This window comes from Ostrea edulis, chromosome 1, assembly GCF_947568905.1.
Source record: "Ostrea edulis chromosome 1, xbOstEdul1.1, whole genome shotgun sequence".
Lineage (NCBI taxonomy): Eukaryota > Metazoa > Mollusca > Bivalvia > Ostreida > Ostreidae > Ostrea > Ostrea edulis.
Window position 1 is genome coordinate 21,743,026 of NC_079164.1, and position 15,885 is coordinate 21,758,910.

The 15,885-nt window shown below is 36.5% G+C and overlaps 1 protein-coding gene across 6 annotated transcripts in view; it reads right to left on the minus strand.

Annotated features, from left to right (window-relative positions):
* LOC125663673 (A disintegrin and metalloproteinase with thrombospondin motifs 5-like) overlaps positions 1-15,885 on the minus strand; it is a 47,834-nt gene that overhangs the window by 26,632 nt on the left and 5,317 nt on the right. Inside the window, exon 1 of one of the 6 annotated variants that reach the window (XM_056153044.1) lies at positions 15,062-15,086. The exons of the other annotated variants lie outside the window; for them this stretch is intronic. The gene's annotated coding sequence lies outside the window, so the exon portion shown is untranslated. Of the gene's footprint in view, positions 1-15,061; positions 15,087-15,885 lie in introns of those variants that run through there. 6 annotated transcript variants of the gene reach the window in all.

A 15,885-nucleotide genomic window follows, 5' to 3' on the forward strand; every position in this document is an offset into this window, starting at 1 on the left:
AAGATCCAATGTCTCTTTCAGTCCCGGTTCAAAAGTTATACAAGTTTTTATGATCAAGGTCAAAGGTCAAGTTCACTGGAGTAACATGACCCATGATCCTCGCATCAATCTGAAGATTTCAGGTCCCTATCAGACCTGATTCTGAGGTTATATCAGTAAGTTTTATGTTCAAGGTAAAAGGAGAGGTCACAGGAGTCACTTGACCTTGATACTAGTCTGTAGGTCAAAATTCTGAAAATTTCATGTTTCCATCGGTTCCGGTTCTAAAGTAATACAAGCTATAATGATTAAGGTTAAATGTGAAGGTCACAGGAGTCATTTGACTTTGATACCAGTTTGTATCCTCTTATCATTTCTGAAGATCCTGTGTCTCTGTTAATTCCGGAGATAGTTATACCAGTTTTATGTTCAAGGTCAGAGGTCAAGGTCAATGGTATCACTTGACCTTAATGCTAATTAATTTTTAGACCCCATCATTCTTCCATAATTTCTAAAAGATCCTATGTCTCTATTGGACCTGGTTCTGAGGTAACACCAATTTTATGTTCCAAGGTCAGAGATCAAAGTTACTGAAGTAACTTGACATCGATTCTAGTGTGTAGGTCATATCATCCTCCTATCATTTCTGAAGGTCAGATGTCGCTGTTAGTCTATACCAGTTTTATCGTCGGAGGTCAATGTCACTGGCGTACCTTGACTTTAGGGCTGTCACGGTTCCAAAACTCTTTGGGGACGGTTCGGGATTTTTTAATTCGGGTTCGGGTATTTCGGTTCAGCTCTATATAATTATTTTAAAAATCCAATATACAGTTAAAATCAAAAACCTTCATTGCATTTTGTTACAATAATTATTCGCGGATGAGGACTGTGGTTTAGACTCGACACCCATGGTACAATGTACTAGAAACAGCATTGTCACTTCTACTCGTTTCCATTCCATGCTTTCAATGTTTTGTCATTGACGATGTTGATCCTGTGGCGTATTTTAAATGTGACATATCTTTCATACTGTCATTGTTTTGTCCACAATGCCACCATTTAACAATTGATCAAAATGCAGCCACATATAAGGATTTGACGCCATTTTGTTTCAAAGACTTCTAATATTGATCCTATCGTAACAAGAGATGTTTGTAAAACACATATGCCCCCATGGTGCAAAATTGAAAAGGGTTATACACACACATCATTTAATTGATAGTAGTATCATCAATTCAAAATAAAATTCAAAATAATGAGCAGACAATATCTTCCTATGTCAAGAGTGGATTGACCATGTGACCTAAAAATCAATAGGGGTCATCTACTCCTTATGCTGTACCAGTGTACCAAGTTTGGTGTCAATCAAGCAAATAATTCTCAAAATATAGGAGACAATATATTACTATGTCCAGTTCAACTATTGACCTTTGACCTCAAAATAGGAGTCATCTTCTCCTGAAGATGTACCAGTGTACTAAGTTTGTCAAGCAAAAGGGTGATCAAGATATTGAGTGGACAGTATATTACTATGTCCAGTTTGACCCTTGACCTCAAAATCGATAGGAGTCATTTTCTCCTGAAGATATACCAGTGTACTAAGTTTGATGTCTGTCAAGCAAATGGTTCTCAAGATATTGAGCGGACAGTATATTACTATGCCCAGTTTGACCCTTGACCACAAAAACAATAGGAGTCATTTTCTTCTGAAGACATACCAGTGTACCAAGCTTGATGTCAAGCAAAGGGTTCTCAAGATATTGAGCGGACAGTATATTCAAATGTCCAGTTTGACCCTTGACTTTTAAACATGTGCCCTCAAAATCAATAGGGGTCATCTTCTCCTGAATATGAACTAGATTTAGTGTACCAAGTTTGATGTATGTCAAGCAAAGTGTTCTCAAGATATTGAGCGGACAGTATATTCAAATGTCTAGTTTGACCGTTGACTTTTAAACATGTGACCTCAAAATCAATAGGGGTCATCTTCTCCTGAAGATGAACTAGATTTAGTGTACCAAGTTTGATGTATGTCAAGCAAAGGGTTCTCAAGATATTGAACGGACAGTATATGCCTATGTCCAGTTTGACCCTTGACCTTTGACCATGTGACCTCAAAATCGATAGGGGTCATCTTCTTCTGAAGATGTACTGGTGTACCAAGTTTGATGTCTGTCAAGCAAAGGGTTCTCTAGACATTGAATGGTCAGTATATTCATATGCCCAGTTTGACCCTTGACCATATGACCTCAAAATCAATAGGGGTCATCTACTCCTTAGGATGTACCAGTGTGCCAAGTTTGATGTCTGTCAAGCAAAGGGTTCTCAAGATATTGAGCGGACATTATATTCTTATGTCCAGAGTAGATTGACCTATGACCTTTTGACCTGAAAAACAATAGGGGTCCTCTTTTACTCATAATCAACCCACATATGAAATATCATTATCATCAAGTGAATGGTTCTCAAGATATTGAGCGGACATGTGATCTACCGACCGACAGGTGCAAACCAATATGCCCCTCTTCTTTGAGGGGGGGGGGGGGGGGGGGGGGGGGGGGGGGCATAAAAACGGGACCGGAACCGAAATACGAAAAAAATGGAACCGAACCCGACCTGAATAACACAACCCGCGGTTTTCGGGCCCATGATACTACTTTGCAGACCCTGTCATTCTCTTCTTATTTCCGAAGACCCCAGGACTCTATCATAATTGTCAAGTTATATTTGCTGAATTCTAGAGTTAATTCCCCCGTAGTTTCTACGGGCCATTGAACAGTGAGGGTTCTTTAGCGCGCCACACCTACTGTGATACCAGTGAAAGCGAAATGTCGTCGGACCGACGGACATGTCCGGTAAATTGACTCTCCTCGGTCCGGTAAACTTCGTTATATTTTCGGTCCGAATGTCCGGTGACTTTCCAGCAACGGTTTCGAAAACTACGCAGCATCCCCCCCCCCCCCTTATATAACTGGTACCGATAAACGGTACCATTCCCAATGCCAAAAAACCGTTGATTTTTCCCAATTTTGAGACTAAAACTTCCCAATTCACTTGCCGAAAAATAGACCGCTGAAATCGTAAATTTCTTAATCTGAAACGTTGTACGAGTTAACTAAAATGTTCACTTCCGGTATTTAATCGAAAGTACAGATCATGGCAGTGTGTTTTGTAGAGCTACGATGATTCCTTATGTTTCGCAACAACAAATATTACCGTAAATACGTTTGTAAAGAGATGAATACTTCTTGTTTTGTTGTATTTTTTTCTTTTCTTTTAGCTGAAATCATTTACCTATACATTGGTAGAAAATTCCCAATTTGTTCGATTTTGACGCTATTTTTCCCAATTGAATGGGTACCGGTACCAGTGGGTAGAAAAAAATCGCTGCTACGTTTCGCTTCCAGTTCCGTTTATATATATATATATATATATATATATATAAACCCATACAAAAACGACAACATGTTCCAATTAAAATGGAACAGTAATGCAGTCCACGGTAAACCTTTAAAACGAAAATTCAATGACCAGGAGGCTCAAAGTCTTTCATGTTATAATATAAAAATAATACTACTTTTTTTCGGTCTGGTAAAATGTGATTCGGTCTGGTGATGTTCCTGTGTTTACCAGACCGAATGTCCTGTAAAACATTTCAACATTTCGCGATCACTGTGATACGGGACATCCGTTTTTAAGGTCATCTCCGACGACCCGTGACATTCACACCTGATGCCGAGCATTGTTACTGCCTGTTTTAATGACTTGGGTCTGCCGCGGCCGAGATTCAAACCCGACTTTCCGCATGCGGGGCGAACGCTCTACCTCTAGACAACCATGGCGAAAAAGAAGTGGAAGAATAAGAACAAGCTATGACTGTGTTGGGATGCCAACAAAATATAAATGTCCCCGAACACCTCGGAGTCCTCCCCATGTCGGAAATGGGCTCAGTTCAAAATTTTGATACCAGAATATGAGATATGGACTCGGGATCCTCAATGAACCCTAAAAAATTAATATGGGCTGAAATCCGACAATCTTGATTTTTGCAGTCATTTTGAAACATTTGAAAATTTAATGGATAGAAAAGCTGATCCATGCTAGAAATGAACTGTGAACCCTCCAATGACCCCAGAACCCAAATTAACACTTTGAAATATCTGTTTATGGCGGCCATTTTAAAAGTGGCGGCACAATTTATTATTTTTTTTTATATGTTGGAAATGACTCGGGTCATCAAATCACCCTAGAATATTTTTTTTTATTTTGAAATCCGACAACCTTGATTTTTTGGCTGCCATATCGATTTGGCGGCTAATTTGAAAAGTTATTGCACTCCTCCTCACATCGTAGCTAGTACCTAAGTGTAAACGGAGACAATAGGCGTGGCTTGCGACAATGCCCTTCTTATGTCAATATGAACCCTGTCAGCCCACAAAATTTAAAATCAGATCTGTCGAAGCACTTTCATAAAATCGCGCGGGCAAATTTCTCACTAAAGATGAGGAATAATAAGAAAATGATAGTAACAACAATAAGAAACGGAGCAAAAACAATATGCCACCGTCAATATGTGTTCGGGAAAATAACAATGAGAACCGAGCAAAAGCAATAAGTCTCCAAACTTCGTCGTTTAGGGAGACTTAAAACAAATGTGTTCGTTTGTATGTCAAAATTTACAACAAATCGTGTGTACCGATTCGAATGGGATTAAATACATGCGATATTAGCTTTTCCAAGGGATATTAAAATTCAGTCGATTACATAAAAATTATGTAACGGTAATGAAATACTTAAAGGGAACGGCAACTCTAACCACATTGTTGCTTTTATGAATAGAGTATTACTTACTGATATTGTAAATGACAGTCTTTAACAACAGAAATCCTTGCTTAACGATTAAAAGTCTAATGACTCCTGTGACCTTCACATTTAACCTTAATCATTAATTAACAAGCGTATAGATTTGAGCCCGTTCTTTTGTAAGAGGGAATTGAGAAAAGACGTTCATTTGAGTCGCAGACCAGGCAGACGGTACACGTTTCTTCATACAAATGTCCCGAAACTCAACTTGTTATTACTCAGATGATGGATCCACAGTTTACATCTAGTCTTTTCTTTTCAAATTCAGATGACTTGGTTGGATCAAGAATTTCGGAAGAAAGAAAAAACAACAAAAAACCATTCTACACATCTCCCCTTCGCATTAATGCAATTAACAGCTTGACAGGAAGCATCAACCAATTTATTTGTAAAATCTACCATAGCACATGCACATCTTAGAATCTCATTAATACCTGAACAGACAGTGTGACGTCAAAATTATTGATTTTTGTGGTCTTGAAGACTTGAATACAAAAGAGTTCCACATCATGGCAGCCTCTAGAGATAGCGGGAGTTTCAATTTCTAACGTTTTCAAATTAGTACTGAAGCTTATTTAGGCCGTATATCAACAGAATAGTATGACAATTTTTTTATGAATATATAATTAATCCTATCATTTATCATAATTTTTTTTGGGGGGTGGGGGGGGGTGGAGGTGTTGCCTTCCCCTTTAAAAGTACCAACAATTTGCTTAGAAATTCTTTATACGTACAAAATTCAGTCGGAACGAGCACTTTGAAAAATGGCGCTCCGATATCAGATGTAAAAGTCCGAGGTACATAAAGCGTGTTGGGACGTTAACCAAGGCTCATACTTGTATGAGTACACAATCCCCAATCGGATCGCTCTCATCTTTTTCCAAAACAAATAAGATTATTTTATTATAATTATTTTGGCCTGTCATTTTCACATCCGCTGGTCCAAAGGATGAGTAAGTTTTCAATTGACCATGAAAGCTTTAAAGTCGGTACCCCAAGTGAGCAGTGAATAAAAATGATTATTTCTAGCCATGGGTTGGACTAACCCTTGTGTATGGTGACGTATTTCTGCCATTACTTGACAGATATTATGTTGATTTTCACGCGATTTTTTTCACTTGTCAAATAATAAAAAGTTGAAAAAGTAACCGTAAAAATGCTTTCATGCTGATGTACAAATTCGACAAATGATCTGACAAACCGGCAAAAAGGTCTGGCAAGTCGACATAATGCTCTGACTTAGAGTTAAGATTTAGGTAAAGGTTTTATGTTGGCTAGACAAATCTTTTGTCGACTTGTCAGACAATCTATTATGTCGACTTGTCATATATTTATTATCAAGTCGGAAACGAGATGTCAGCAAATGGCATTAGTATATCAGAATTAAAAGATGATGAAAAATAACAAGTCGACATAATCATCTGACAGTCGACATGATTAACTGACAATTCTACATAATCATCTGAGATGTTGACAAAATCTGACAAGTGATGGCAGAAATATGCCACCATACTAGAAGATCTCCGATCTTTTAATTATGGGGGGGGGGGGGGGGGGTCAACTTCCTGTCCGGAAAGGTTTAAGAGTGCTGTGAAAAAAGAGGTAAAAATACAAGGCAGGGAAGTGTAGATGAAATTAATTAACATTCGCCGATTCGGGTTATAAAATTCCTATGAAAAGCGTTGTAACACAAATCACCAGGACAGTAAATTTCAGGGTTCTCCTTAAGAGTCGGCACCCGGCCATTTCTCGCCCCCTACTCAAACTCCCTGTCGAGGTCTCGTCTACGTAAGTGAGCAAACGAACTCTGGCGGGAGTTTGGCCCCCTACTTTGAGTAAAATGACTGCCTACTTTCTATTCTAAAGACAATGAAAAGGTCGCGCTATATCATGATTAAATTTTATGAAACACTGAAGTCGCGGTTCGGTTGCGGTTTTCACAAAGACTATTTCCTGTTTTGTTTTCGGTAATTGCGATCACGATTTTCTTTTAGGTAAAACAAAAGTAGAGTGAAGCATGTTTTTAAAAAAAATTCACGGGTTATTTTGCAGAGAGACCAAGGCTAGGTAGCATTCATTGGGAGTTGACTCTTGATCTGACTTAAGATTCAACCTTACTACATGTCCAGTTTACGCTTTGATCAGATTTGATTCCCAGGGTTTCATGTTAAATCACAAACAGTTTGAGGCCTTTATTAAGTTCTTGCTAGATTGATATCACGCTAGAATACCCAGCATGCACATAAACATTTATAATTACAAACATGCAAATGAAACTAAGGATTTGAACATGGTTGCTCTACTACATAACACTCCACAGAAAGACGCATTCACGGGTCTAAAAACATGAACACATCGACCACAACCATGTCATGGCTTACTATAAAATATCCCTATTATTATATAAAAACAATAAATAAATTGTTACCAGTCACTTGCATGTAAATTACACATTTTGCTGATATTTTACAAATGATTTTAAATTAAGATTTGAGTGCTTATAGACTCAGGGAAATGCCTCCTACGGCCGTCTAACCTTCAAAATTTTCCCGGGGGAGCATGCCCCCGGACCTCCCTAGCACCTCTGATATTTCTCCTACTTTTCCAAATTTCACCTGTTACTTCTAAGTTTATTGAAAACCCTGCCAGGTACATGTACAATTTAAAATATTAAAACTACATGATATAAAATCATCCCATTCAAACAATATGAAAATCATAAAAGTTTAATTATTTGATCACCTAACTCGTACTTCGATCAATGTCCTTTAATAGTATCATAAAAAAAACAAAAAACACCTTACAAAAACATTTACCCACATTCTTCAATCCTGCTTCGAGCTATCTATGATAGCATCTTAACCTCGGCACAAAGTACGGTAAATAATGTAACAAGAGTAATATGTCGAACCCTATAACTCCCCCACGTTAAGTATCAATAATAACTGTATAATTATACTTTTTACGTACGTCTAGTGACTATTTCTTAAACATATCAAAGCCAGTGAACATAAGTTCAAACATTTAAAATGTTTAATATGTACCTGCAAGCTCAGATACCCTTTTTTATTTTCAAATGATAAACTTGATTAACTATTGTACATTTTAAAATATTTCAACTTAAAACTAAATAAAGTATACGTCAAAATGTCAAAACCATCTAAAGTATAAAACATTACCTGTGAAAATCTAAGGATAAAAGGGTCTCCGTTGAAAGTGACGCGGGTGTAGTGGACGCAAACTTATACCATGTACACGGAGACCCGCACTTTCCCGTCGTTGATTTTAACCAATCAAATTCTGAATCTTTTCCGAGATTTAAAAAACGTAATTTTATCTAATATAATCTGATTAACTAATTGATTACGTGACGTATCTACTCGTGGTAGATCTCTACTTTGGACCTGAGACTATATATGTACATGGGATGATCCCCTAACAAAGATCCGAACAAGTCTTTAGCGGAGCTAATGAATACTATCAACATACATGTAATATTGAGTCTCACTAATACGAATTAATTCTGTTACTCGAATCACATATAACTAACATAAAGTTGCCACGTTGCAAATTTTATTTGTAAAAATGAAATATGCCAGAAAGTATTATCATTGAAAGGCCAGTTGTATCTTGTCTAGTCAAAGTGAACCACCTTGTCATCTTACTACCATGTTTTATTTAAAGTCTTTCTATTGTTTTATCATTTTCTTTATAGCTCTTGCAGGTCTTTTATTAGTAATACTATATTGTCAATGATTATTAGCACAAACATTGCACAGCGCATAGAGACTATATGTAATTTTGCGCTTTATAAATGAATAAAATAATAATGATAATAAAGGTCTTATTATCATGAAATTTACAGGATTTGCAAACTCAAGTATCGAATTTCAACATTCCAATGTACATTGTAGATCTATATAGGCCTACAAGTAACGTTACGTAACCCTTTGAATACTTGGCAGGGTGGTGTTTTTACTGTTTTTACAGTTCTAACTATATTTTTGAAATCTTTATAATGACATTTCAGAAAAAATACAAAATATTAGAAACACACAAGGCAAATACATGCAGTACTATGTGGTTTTAAAAGTTTTTTTTATGTATTTAAAAATATTCCTTCTGTTGAGAAGATTATTTAGACGTTACAGGCACAGATAAATAACAAACATGTAATCGGTTCTTTTAATATTGGAATGATAGCTGTGCAATATATCTACTACATTTTGAATGTAACGTGATTTATGCAAGTTAGTTAGAACGAATGTATGTTTACTAAGTAGTTGTAACAAGACTAGTATGGTTGGATTTCTAGCTGGATAAAATATACAATCACTACTGAATACTGAATTAATATACATGTATACTATGGTGAAAGGGGGGAAAAAAGCTAACTCATTGCTAGCGCAAGTGTTTGTGTTTTTGCAACTAATAAATAGGCATGCTCATAGTGCGGCATTCCGTTGTATGTATATAGAACAATAGTCTCGATTTCTTTCTCTTTTTTTTTTAATTCCCTGATGGCTGATGCCTGATTAAAACTTTTTAAACGAGTAATAAAAATGTGTTAAAAACCAGAATTTACAGACCTGTAGCCATCTGATTGATTGTTTTACGTTCCGTCGAGAATTGAGAGGTCATTAGCTGTATGTGAAGTTCCACTTTAATCCTATGCTTTGTGCTCATGGCCGTAGCAGTGAGGGTTCTTCATCGTGCCAACGCCTGTTGCGACACGGGACCTCCGTTTTTAATGAAAATATCCGAAAGGCCCGTGATTCTCGCTACTAAATGCCGAGCGTTTGGCGAAGGAACAATCATTACCTATTTTATAGTCTTAGGTTTGACGCGGCCATGGCTCGAGCAGGGCTCGAACTCACAACCTCCCGGTTACGAAGCGTAAGCTCTACCACTGAGCTATCGCGACCAGTGTTTGTCATAAGTAGCCTAAAAATAACTATATTTGTTTTTAATATTGTAAGCCTTCGACCATCCTAACAGCCGTCAGTCTGATATAAATTAAGAAAATGATAGACTAGAGGGCTGATATACAATGCAACATGAGAGATCTAGGGATGATTAATATAATCATATTCTGTATGTATGATTTTGGAATGTCATAAGCCTGGTTAAAAATCTATGGTAAGCAAGGTGTGCAGAAGCGTAACTTTGATGCACAATCTGTATCTTGCCCTTCTCCATGAAATATAGACCTCCATTAACTTTTAAGTTATAATTCTATCCCAGGCCTCAAAATCATGTAACAAACTCAGACTTTGTCAAAATTTCTATCTTTACTTTTGAACTGAAGCTTTTAATTTTCATACACTAGAATTTTGATGAAGCAATATTAAATAACAATTTTATTTTGGAATGATTGAATGGTTTGAATCATTTCATCACAATATTCAGTTTCTGACTTGAAGCTTAAGATGTTTCATGATCCTGGGCCAGTATTTGGAATAAAAGGAAATTTATATGACCCAATATTGGCGCAAGATTATCTGATCTTGATTTTATCCCAAACAAATTCCTTTCTAACAATGGTTAATGAATTTTAAGGAATAAAAGAAACCTTACGCTTTATTGTTGTTTCGTGGATTATCAAAAAACCTTTGTCTTCATTGATAGACTTAACTTATGGCTTTAAAAAAAAATGAGTTCACCTTGTATTCAAGGGAGATTATTTTGCAATAAAAAGTCTTTGTATGATAATACAAAACCACTAAAAGTAAAATAAAAGGGGTTAGGAGTATTTCAAAATGGGTATGTTACAAGGAGAAATATTATTACTACTGTTATATTCTATGTGACTTTATAACAAATGACCGCCGCGGTGGTCTGGAGGTGGAGCGTTCGCCCCGCATGCGGAAGGCCGGGGTTCGAATCCCGGCCGCGACAGACCTAAGTCGTTAAAACAGGTAGTGCCAGTTCCATCGCCAAACGCTCGGTATCAGGTGTGAATGTCACGGGACCTCAGATATGACCTTAAAAACGGATGTCCCGTGTCACAGTAGGTGTCACTGTGGCACGCTAAAGAACCCTCACTACTCAATGGCCGTAAGCACCGAGCATAGGCCTAAATTTCAAGCCTTTCACCGGTCTTGGTGACGTCTCCCTATGAGATTGATTGATTTCATGTTGTTTAACGTCCCTCTCGAGAATATTTCACTCACATGGACGTCACCACTGCCGGTGAAGGGCTGCAAAATTTAGTCCTATGCTCGGCGCTTACGGCCTTTGAGCAGGGAGGGATCTTTATTGTGCCACACCTGCTGTGACACGGGACCTGTTTTTGTGGTCTCATCCGAAGGACAGCCCCATTTAGTCGCCTCTTACGACAAGCAAAGGGTACTGAGGATCTATTCTAACCCAGATCCCCACGGGATCTCCATATGAGTGAAAAATTCTCGATAGTGACGTTAAGCAAGATGAAATCATATATAACAGATGATTATCGGATGTCCAATGGAACGATGACAGATATATCTTTACTGATGTACGCATTGATACTGTTTTGATATAAGATTTTTCGTAATATAGTTTTATAAGTTTAAAGAAAGCACCAATATGAGTACATGTAACAATCCTGTATGAAAGGTGAAGATAACGAACAGTTATCAATCTCAAAATTTAATATATCCAAAAGACAAGACTGGACAACCTTGTGCTGATGAAGAAATTTAGAAAAAAAATTAATATAATATTAATCTGCAAAAACTTTCGTTTTCTTTCTACCTCATTTACCTTAACCTATATTGACCTCGGATAGTAATTATGTAGTTTTCAGGCTAAGGGTGACGGGTTCGATCGCCGGTGGCCAGATAGCTACAACGTTTTGCTCAAATACGTCAAAGTCACAATGAAGTTTGTAAACCATTACATGTAATTTAGCGAACTAACATGTAGGCCTAGAACTAGAGTGGCCTCCAAGTTTGTATAATTATAACAATGACATATTTAAAATCTAGGTGATTATGCACGATTTGTGAAATTTTTATAGTGATAGCTGTAGTAGAAATAGTTTTATCAGTGCTTTAAAAATTGTATCACCGGTATTCAATGAATTACATGCAAGGTGAAGATAACGAACAGTGATCAATCTCATAACTCCTACAAGCAATACAAAATAGATAGTTGGGCAAACACGGACCCCTGGACACACCAGAGGTGGGATCAGGTGCCTAGGAGGAGTAAGCATCCCCTGTTGACCGGTCACACCCGCCGTGAGCCCCATATCCTGATCAGGTAAACGGAGTTATCCGCAGTCAAATCAGTGTGCCAAGATGGGCTTAACAATCGGTATGAAACACGTCACACAGCATTTGACCCAATGCGAGGTTGTATTGACGAACTAGATCGTTATAACGACCATAGAATTTGCGAAATGCTGACTTCAATCGAGACTGTTGAAATCTCTGTACCATCAACTTGTTTGTCAGTAGCTTACCTCGCGAAAAATAGCAGTAAAAATATAACAACTACAATAACAAATTATTACAAACATATAGAATTAACAAACTTCATGTGAAAGTTGTAATGAATATATCTAGTGAAAATTATAATTAGGAGTGCGGAAATACTTGCGTGTACATGTACAAGACTGTGGACAAAAGTATTCGCACGATCGCATCATTTTTCAAACGAGTATCATACATTGCGGGTTATCTCTCTTTGCACAGACATGAGTTATCCTTTCACCGATGATGTATTTAAAAAGTTGAAGGTCAATTATTTGACGTAATGATGTTTGTGTTCGTCTGCAACTCTGTTTATACATGCAAGGTAGTGATTAGAAAACATGGGTTGTAAACAGCGGAACTCGGTATAGGCTGCTAAGAAAACATTGTAGCATTAGTTCAGGGCTGTAAAAGTTCCGGGGAAGTTGGAAAATTATTAAGAATTCCTATATCAACTGCTTGGGATAAGTATCGAGTGCGAGGTACAACAGAAAATTAACAAAGAAGTGGACGAAAGAAATTAATGAGTGCACGTGCACAGCGGAGACTTGTTAGATAGACACAGTTGGATAGAAAAAGACCACTGTCGGACGTTACAAAAATGTAATGAAAATAACAATGCAAATATTTCAAAGAAAACTATTTAGCGATGTTTAAGACAGAAATAGATACTAAATATGTGTTTGTATCAAGAAAATACTGTCCGAGTTGTCAATCGTGTAAAACGTGTGCAATGGTGTGCGGGTAAAATAAACTGGACCGTGGAAAATGGTAATTTCTCCTGACAATTGCCAGATTGTGTTTGGAAAATACTGTCGAGTATAAATATGGAGAAGAAGTGATTTAAATCTTGACTGTCGGACTGTATTTTCCCCCGAAACTGGTAAAATATTTGGGGATGCATTACGTGTCATGGCGTTATTACTCTTTGCAGAGTCAATACATATAGCAACATGAATGACTCTGAACAATACGTAGATAACTTGTGGCCTGTATAGCAAAACTCTTTCAAGATGACAATTATCTGTTTATGGATGGCCATGCACCTGTTCATTGATCTTGTCTTTCAACCAATTACAAAACTGACAAACAAATTCCTGCACTGAAGTTGCCCACACAATCACCTGATTTATGCCCCGTAGAAAACATATGGCTGGTAATTAAAAGAAAACTTCATATCACATTCGTACATTAAATTCTGGTGATGAACTGTATCACAAAATTCTGGAAATCTGGACTTCATTTAGAGTAAATTATACAAAATCTCCATGCACCCTTCCACAACGAGTGCGCCAAGTTCAAAGGGCCCGAGGGTATATCACGAAAGTATTAAGGTACTTGACATTCTTTTATTTATTTTTATTGATTATTGATAGAAACAAATTGTTTATTTACAATATTTTTGCATTTACAAGTTATTTGTCCTGTTCGGACACTCCAAAAATATGGTTGTTTACCGTCAAGCGTTTTCGATAAACAAAATGGCCGCCATCGCCCGTGCGAATACTTTTGTCCACAGTCTGTAGTTTGTTAGACCCCCCCCCCCCCTCCTCCCTTCCTATCCTTCTTACAACAATGTAAGTTGGTAAACTAAAGCACCTGACTAGAGATTCATGGGTCCGGGTCCCGGTCTGGTGCGTTGCATTTTCTCTTCCCTGTTAAACATCATCATCTGCCACTACCAGTACAGTGAAAGAGAAGTCAGTAATGTTCAATAACTTTTATAAAATTTCGTACTACACTACAGTCACTTATACTCTAGGAATACAGTTTTATTTAAACCTGAAAAATGTACACCCAGGGGTAAAAAATATGTCCGCACGGCACTGCTAATTTTCGCTGTATAATTCATTGAATAACACAATTTTTAAATCACTGATAAAACTATTTCTACTAGATCTACAGTTATCACTATAAAAATGTTTACAAATCATGCATAATCACCTAGATTTAAATATATGTTACACATTTCACATTGATTAATTAGAATTTTGCAAAAATCTACCTCGTATTCATAAATCGACTCACAAAAATATAGATCTACATATAGATCTATATGATATCACTAAAAGTAACATTTGTCATGAATCTTGAGTGAATTTAACAATCATGTATGCTGTATGCCCGAGAGGGCCCTAATTTGGAAATAAATCATATTCTGTTCTATTCTATTCAGACATCTAAAAATATATATTTTCCCTATGTGTATTTCTGACTGTTTTGCATTAGGATACACGGTGGTACTTACATATAGAATCTAATACAAATAAGTATTATCATGTTCAAATGTCTCATGTATGAACATTGCTCATACTAATAGTGCATATTTTACTCTTGTTTTTTCTTCTTCTTTTTATCGTCATTGCACATTGAAATGTTAACAATCATGTATGCTGTATGCCCGAGAGGGCCCTAATTTGGAAATAAATCATATTCTATTCTATTCTATTCGTAGGCATGATTTATTCTGAAAATTTCACAATGGTAAAATTAATTATCAAATTTTGGTAAAGTTCTTAAAATGTGAAAGTTGTATTTGAATATTAGCAGAGCGGATATACTTTTGACCGAGTGTAGTTTGTTAGATACCCCCCCCCCCCCTACCCTTCTTGCAACAAATTTCTCGGACACATTTTTAAACAGGTATTCAGACATGAATAATATAATAACATAGACATTGACGCGTTAAATCAATTCAAATATATATAGAGTCTAGATCTATCGTCAACTTATTCATAAAAAAGTTCTGTAACATCACTTACCTCTAAACTACTGTAGGTCTATATTTAATCGTTTCGTGAAGATATGACGTATTTGAGCAAAATATGACGTTGCAAAATATGTCTCTGGACGCGTTTGAGTGCAATGACCTACTAGGGGTAGCTAAAGGGATCGTGAGTCGGACACGATCTAAAACCGAACAACTTTGATGCTGATTTTAACAAATTTCATACAATAAATTCATCTTCCAAAATGATTGACTTCATATAAATCAATGATTAAACTTTAAAAAGAGTTGTTTCCCTGTATTCGATTACGGTATCATAGTTAAAGGGACTGGTTCACGATTTTTGATAAAAATATTTTTCATTTTTGATGTTAAACATTAGAAATATAACTCATTTAATGTTGACAGCCAACATTTTGACCTTCTGAATGCATGAATGAAAGCAATATTTTAGCCTTAAATATGTGTTATGTAAACAAAGACTCGAGTAATACAGTGCATCTTAATTTTGCATAGTCACAAATTTTAACTTTTAGATGACACATTTCACCCCAAAAATGCTTGAAAAATGAAAGATATAATAATACTTAGATCGATATCCATTTCTTTTGAAAATTCCGTAAACAATAACATATCGCAATCTTTGTTTACAAAACAATTAATAAACTCTCTAAAATTAGCTTCTGTGATGATGTATAACCTTAATTTTCATGTGAAATCTTTCAAACACATTAGACAGTAGATTTTGATCATTAAAAGTGAAAAACAAAATTTTGGGTAAAATCGTGAATCAGTCCCTTTAATTTTTACACCTGACCATAAAAAAAAGCAGCCCCCCCCCCCCCTAAATTTTCAAAT